We start from the raw sequence: 6,000 nt of genomic DNA, 5'->3' as shown, positions 1-6,000 counted from the left end.
TGTTCTTAATATTACCCCCTCCAAATCCCTCCAGAATCATCTAAAGTAGATTTTGTAGGTCAGGCACATAAAAAAAGGGTTTTGTTTGAGCATTGTTTGCCCCTCTGAGAAAAAGTTTGAGAACGAGTATTACATACATACGCCTCAAATTAAACAAGTCTAACTGTGACATAACAAAATGCCACGCATGACTGAAGTGCAAGAATTTTCCGCAATCTGGCCAGAGTTTTTTTTCCATAATAATTGGGGTAAAACATCCACTAATACACAATACACAATTGGCTGAACGATAACCAACTCTCCCGTGACATTCTGGCGACTATAAAGACAGATTATTAGCTCAGAGTACATACACAGACACACAGATACACAGATAGAAGGCGTGCGGTGCTGTGCAGTGCAGGCTGCATGAGGGAATGGGGGTTGGCTGTGTAGCTGGGTGGCTTCGTGGCTCCAGGGCTGATCGTGGGTGAGCGAAAAAGGAGAGAGAGAGACAGCAGGCCACCCAAGTGGCAGTCAGTCAGAAAACCTGTGTGTGTTTGCTGCTGACCCTTACACATTAGCACAACACTTCCTCAATTTGTCTTCTGTGTTCTCCGGCCACAAATGAATTTCCTCTCCCTCTTCCCCCCCTCTTTTTTTTCTTCGACACACACACCACCTTTCATGATACCCCCCCCCCCCCCACAACCCACAACACCCCCCCCCCCCCCGCTCCTCATCTGCTGTTCAAACTTTTGAACACACACATTCACAACCTCTTTTTGCTAGCTCGACAGATCGAACACTCGCTTATGCTACTTAGCTAACAAAGAGTTTGTATGGAGACAGAGATCTCATGTATAGTTTAACAACCTCAGTGACATGCCTCTCACCCTCTCTCTCTCACACACACACACACACACACACACACACACACACACACACACACACACACACACACACACACACACACGCAAATGTTAACTCAGACAATCAGACATCATTCTCTATCACTTGCAGAGGCCCTGATCTAGACTGACAAACTTTGGCTGTATGGCCGGGCCAGATCCTGTATTTTCCATTTAAACCAAGGAAGAACATGCCGCTTCCAAATTTCAAATAAGTAAATGTTTCCAAAATCTACACACTGTGTGATGTGAAGTGGTGTTGTACAAAAAGCTCCTTGTTAAAACGATCTGGATTAACCGTACAAAGGCAAATTGGTTAAATGTTCCAAGGGATTTAAAGACAGACTTCTGTGGTTATTTATTTCACAGTTGCTTTACAGTGCTGTAATCTGAATGCTGTATTAAACTTTTTTATTCCCCCTTAAGACTGTTCCATTCTATTATATTCCATTCCATTCTGTTCTGTTCTGTATCCAGTGTATAGAGGAGAGACACATACAAGAACTGTAAATGACTCTTAGTTGTTCCCTTTTAGACATTGGGAAACAGATTAGCAAGATTCTTTTCAGGCAAGTTTTGCATTGTTTGTTACTTTGTTAAACCGGGTTGAAAAATGGCCATTTATTTAGCATTTTAATTTAATAGAATAAATACATGTTTTTAAAAAAAAAAGATAACGAAAAGGTTTGCTTTCATCTATAAGAAACTGTTTGAGAACCTCCATAGCCAGAATTCATGTTTAGTTTCTCAAAAGACATCAATTATGACCATGAAACATAGCTTTTAGGCCGGAGCTTTCATAAATGTTTATAAGATTGCGCAACAAATTACAATGATGTAGAGTTGTTTTTTAAAGCTATGCATTTAAGCTATTAGATACATTTACATTCACCCGTGTACAACTCTTGAGAGTGTACAAATGGAACCAAATGGACCCTTATTAAGGGTCCATTTGGTTCCATTTGTACACTTCTCAGAGTTAAAGGAACACTGAGGATTTTACAGTGCACAGGGGGGGAATGAGCAATGGAGTTGTGGACTTTGTCTCCCTAGCTAAACTAAACTATAGGTCTGAGTTTGTATTACCACCTGCCGGCTATACGTCTGACAATACCTCTGTTACAACCACACAAACAAAGACTCTAAGAAAAGTGTGTTTCTCTCTCATTCTCTGTGTTTTTTGTGTGTTTTTCCCCCCTTAAAGGCAACCATTCATTACGATGACAAAGGAGTAAAGAAATGCATTATCATAATTAATCTTGTGTGAGACTGTGGGTGGCAGCTCCTGCTCTCCTCAGACAGACTGACAGAGAAGAGGCGTCCATGGACACATTTTGGGGTTTTCACTGAGAAACTTTTCTTTTGCAGATTTGTTTTGCACATTTTTAAGTCTCTATTTAATATGTCCATCAAAAGATATTCAGAAAATATTCATATTTTTTACCATTCGTAGCCACTTGAACCCTAGCATCCTCTAGGGGGAACGTTCGCCAAAAATAGAAGATCTACAAGCTCACAATGCACTGCAACGTGACACATTGTATAAGCCAATTTTGGTGAAGAAATTGGGTGCATAAGGGAAAAAAGAGCAGACCAAGGACAGAGGCAACCCCGGTCAACTAAGTAGTTTACTAGTACAGAGTATAGAGGTTTTTTTGCGGGTAATTCAGAGACCTTTCTTTGAGATTTCACCCATGCATAACCTAATGTAGAACATTTCTAACATCAAATAGTCTAACTTAGCACACATGTTTGAAAATATTATCACCAGACATTTTATTTGTTGTCTCTATTGAAGGACCAATTCACCCATTTTCAACCAATCTTCATTCGATGTGTCCGCAGTAATGCTCATTATAAGATGGTACCCTTTCTGTCTACTCAGTTCATGTCTCAGAGGAGGGCTGTGGACAGTTCAGAATCTGCCTACCAATGACATCATCGGTTGGCAGGTTTGGTCATTTCAAACAAGATTTCAAGCTTTTTTTTTTATAACAATGGATTCTATTTCAGCATGTTAACTTTCCAGGGAAAGAAAGGCTGTCGTTTCTATTAGCTTGGAATCCCCATCGATGATGTCATTGTTAACCAGGTCTCTGAGTCTGAACTGTCCGTAGCCCCACCACCGAGACGCAGAATGAGTGAGTAGACAGAAATGGTGCCATGAGCATTAGTAAGGACCAATTATGTGAACATAAGGTTGAAAATGTTCAATTTCAAATATACGTAGCTGCAAGATGGGGATTCAGTGAATCAAGCCAACAATGACTGTTGGAAGTTTTACACTCATAATGGCCAAATCTGTGTCTGACTCTGGCCACACCTTGTTCAATTATGTCAGTTTTGATAAGCTTGGTAAGATTTGGTATGAATCGGACCGGCGGTTTAGAAGGATATGTCAAAAGATTGTTTTAAAAAAGTTTCAAAGTGGCATTGGTAGTTCTTGAGGCATATTTGTAGACTGAGGATAGACGGATGTCTGAAGCAAGTTTCATGTAAATCTGACTCATGGCATTTTAGGAGTTATAACTTTTCAAAGTTAAACACTTTGACCTTTAATTATAGGGCTGCCATCAGGCCCGGTAGGGTTCATATTGTTGTGCCTTTCAAGTAATGCACACAACTTCAAAAGTGAAAATGTCTCTACATACAGTATACCATCTCATGTGAATTTGCAAAACAATAAAATTGCACTTAAAGGAGTGCTGCTTTCCCATTTCCTTAACTGTGATATTCCCCTGTAGGAACGTATTAATGTATTTATTTGGACACAGACCATCAAGGTACTTTGAATGCTGGTGAACTCACCAGTAATACTATAGGTTCAGTCTCTTTTAATGCCCGTTAGCATTAAAAAGTAATCAACTCTTCCCTTTTACAGTCTGTCGAGGGGGGAAGAAATCCCAATATGTAAAAAACATAGCATGACTCACCATGACAGACTGCCAAGAATATCAAGTAGATATGTATATTTGGTTTAATGACAGTGTAAAAAGACATAATTCAAGAATCCACAAGTGTATATTATCATTTATTCAATATTATTCTATCAGCACTCATGGATTTGATGTCATAGGCTAAGATGTGAGGCTTAGTTAATGCCACAGTGCTGGAGCTGCGGTCCACTTTGAGTACAAAGAGTTAAAAGATAATGAAAGGTTTGTTGAAAGAGGTGGGTTTTTAAAAGCAACCGCTCGTATTCCAGACATACTCTGGTGTGTAAGCCTCGCTTTAATTTTTAATTCAACCCATTAATTTGTCTATTATACAGGCTCCAAGTGTGGTTATAATTACCCGGCGTGATCAAACAATATTTTTGAAGTATCATTTTAACCCCAAGAGTCTGAGTTTCGCCACACTTCTATGTCCCAATGTCACCTTGCAGATGATTTATCGCAGTAACCTTAGTGAACTCGAGCCCATTAGAACGTCTTGCCTCCCTCTTTCCTTCTCTTACGTTCTCTCTCTCTCTCTGACCCCCCAAAACCCCCTTCGCCCGCCCTTCACTTTATCCCATATGAGAAAAGAGAAGAAATGCAGCCGTGGCTGGGTCCCACAGCCTTGCTTTACGATAAATAAACACAGGCTGGGCTTGAACCCTGGGTGGCTGGGCCGTGGTGTGACGGCTGAGTGCCAGAGCGGTTCCGTAGCTCTGCCTATAGCACATACAGAACCCTGGACAGCCAGCCAGGCATGCATGGACGGATGGATGGATGGAACCACTGGGGAGAACTGGAATGAAGGGGGTGCAAGGGGGGTAAGGAGAGAGTGAGAAAGAGGGATAAATGGAGTGAAGAGGAGAAAGAGAGAGAGGGCGCAGCAAAAGCAGATATGAAAGAATGCCGAAGAGTGGAAAACAAATAGAAGTGGGATGGGGGGACTGGAGAGAAGAAGGGATTCATGGCTGAGATAAAAAAGATGGAGGGAGAGAATCGGGTGTAAGAAGTAGGCTATGTGGATGACGGGAAAGAGAGGGAGGGGGTAGTGAGGAAGAGGAGAGGGGAGCGAGGGAGCGGGACGGTTTATGTTTGGAGGTCGGGGCGTACGGTTGTGATGGCAGATATCTGGACAGCGCATGGTCATCTCGCATGGTTTATTTATCCAAGGCCTCCAGACCAGGCCTCAGACCTCCCTGAGTTTGTTAGGCTTGAAGGGGGCCCCTACCACACAGCCCAATTCCTCACATTCCACATTAGCTCCCATTTCCAGCTGCCTGCTTCCCTCTACCACCCAGCCCAGACCAGCCAAGCCCGGGCAAACTATGCCCAGTTCCAGCAAACTGGAGCAACAAACCAGCCACTGCCACCCCAGAAACATGAGCGCATATAAGCACATGCGAGCACTCAAGACAGATGGTTGAGAATGAATCTGTTTTGTAGGGATATTGCCCAACTTATGCTCCATCGTATGACAGTGTCGCGCGGAAAATAGATGACCTACAAGCTCACACAATGCGTACGACTAAGTATACGTCAGGGATATCACGGAAACGTACAACAGTGAGTAGAGGTCATTGCAGCAGGAAGTGCGCTGTAATCCAATTGCTGAATCTACGTCCGCAGTACAAAGTAAAATCCTCAGCGTTACTTTAAATCTGAATGGGTGCAGAATGTAACTAAATTGACTATGTTACTGTGTAGGTGAATGATATGTGTTTATGTTAAGCCCATGTCAAGACACCAGAGTCAAACAGTGAGTCGAAATAACTCGGGTAAATGTTTTACATTTTGTCATTTCGCACACACATGCACAGAATCGTACAGTGGGGGGCCTCGCGCTGGGGGCCAGTGTTGGTTAGCTGACATGTGTAGGGTATTTCATAACTGTATTGGCCATGAAGCTAGCAAAAGACCCACTTTACTCGACACGAAAACAAAATGGCAACCATGTGACAGCCTCTGTAGCCTACACAGACAAAGACTGAGGAGGGTCAATTCAAGGAGAGACAGTAATACAATTTTCTCATGACAATTATGCAAGAGACACTGCACACTGTCAAACTTATGTATGGTTTATTAAAAACTCATCAAATATTATTTCATTATATTATAAACAGACCCATAACCTTTGTGTACATTTGTTTTCAGTAATAAACTATGCTATAACAAAA

This window comes from Gymnoscopelus microlampas (genome assembly GCF_963454915.1).
Source record: "Gymnoscopelus microlampas genome assembly, chromosome: 5".
Classification (NCBI taxonomy): domain Eukaryota; kingdom Metazoa; phylum Chordata; class Actinopteri; order Myctophiformes; family Myctophidae; genus Gymnoscopelus; species Gymnoscopelus microlampas.
This window is presented reverse-complemented; position numbering follows the sequence as displayed.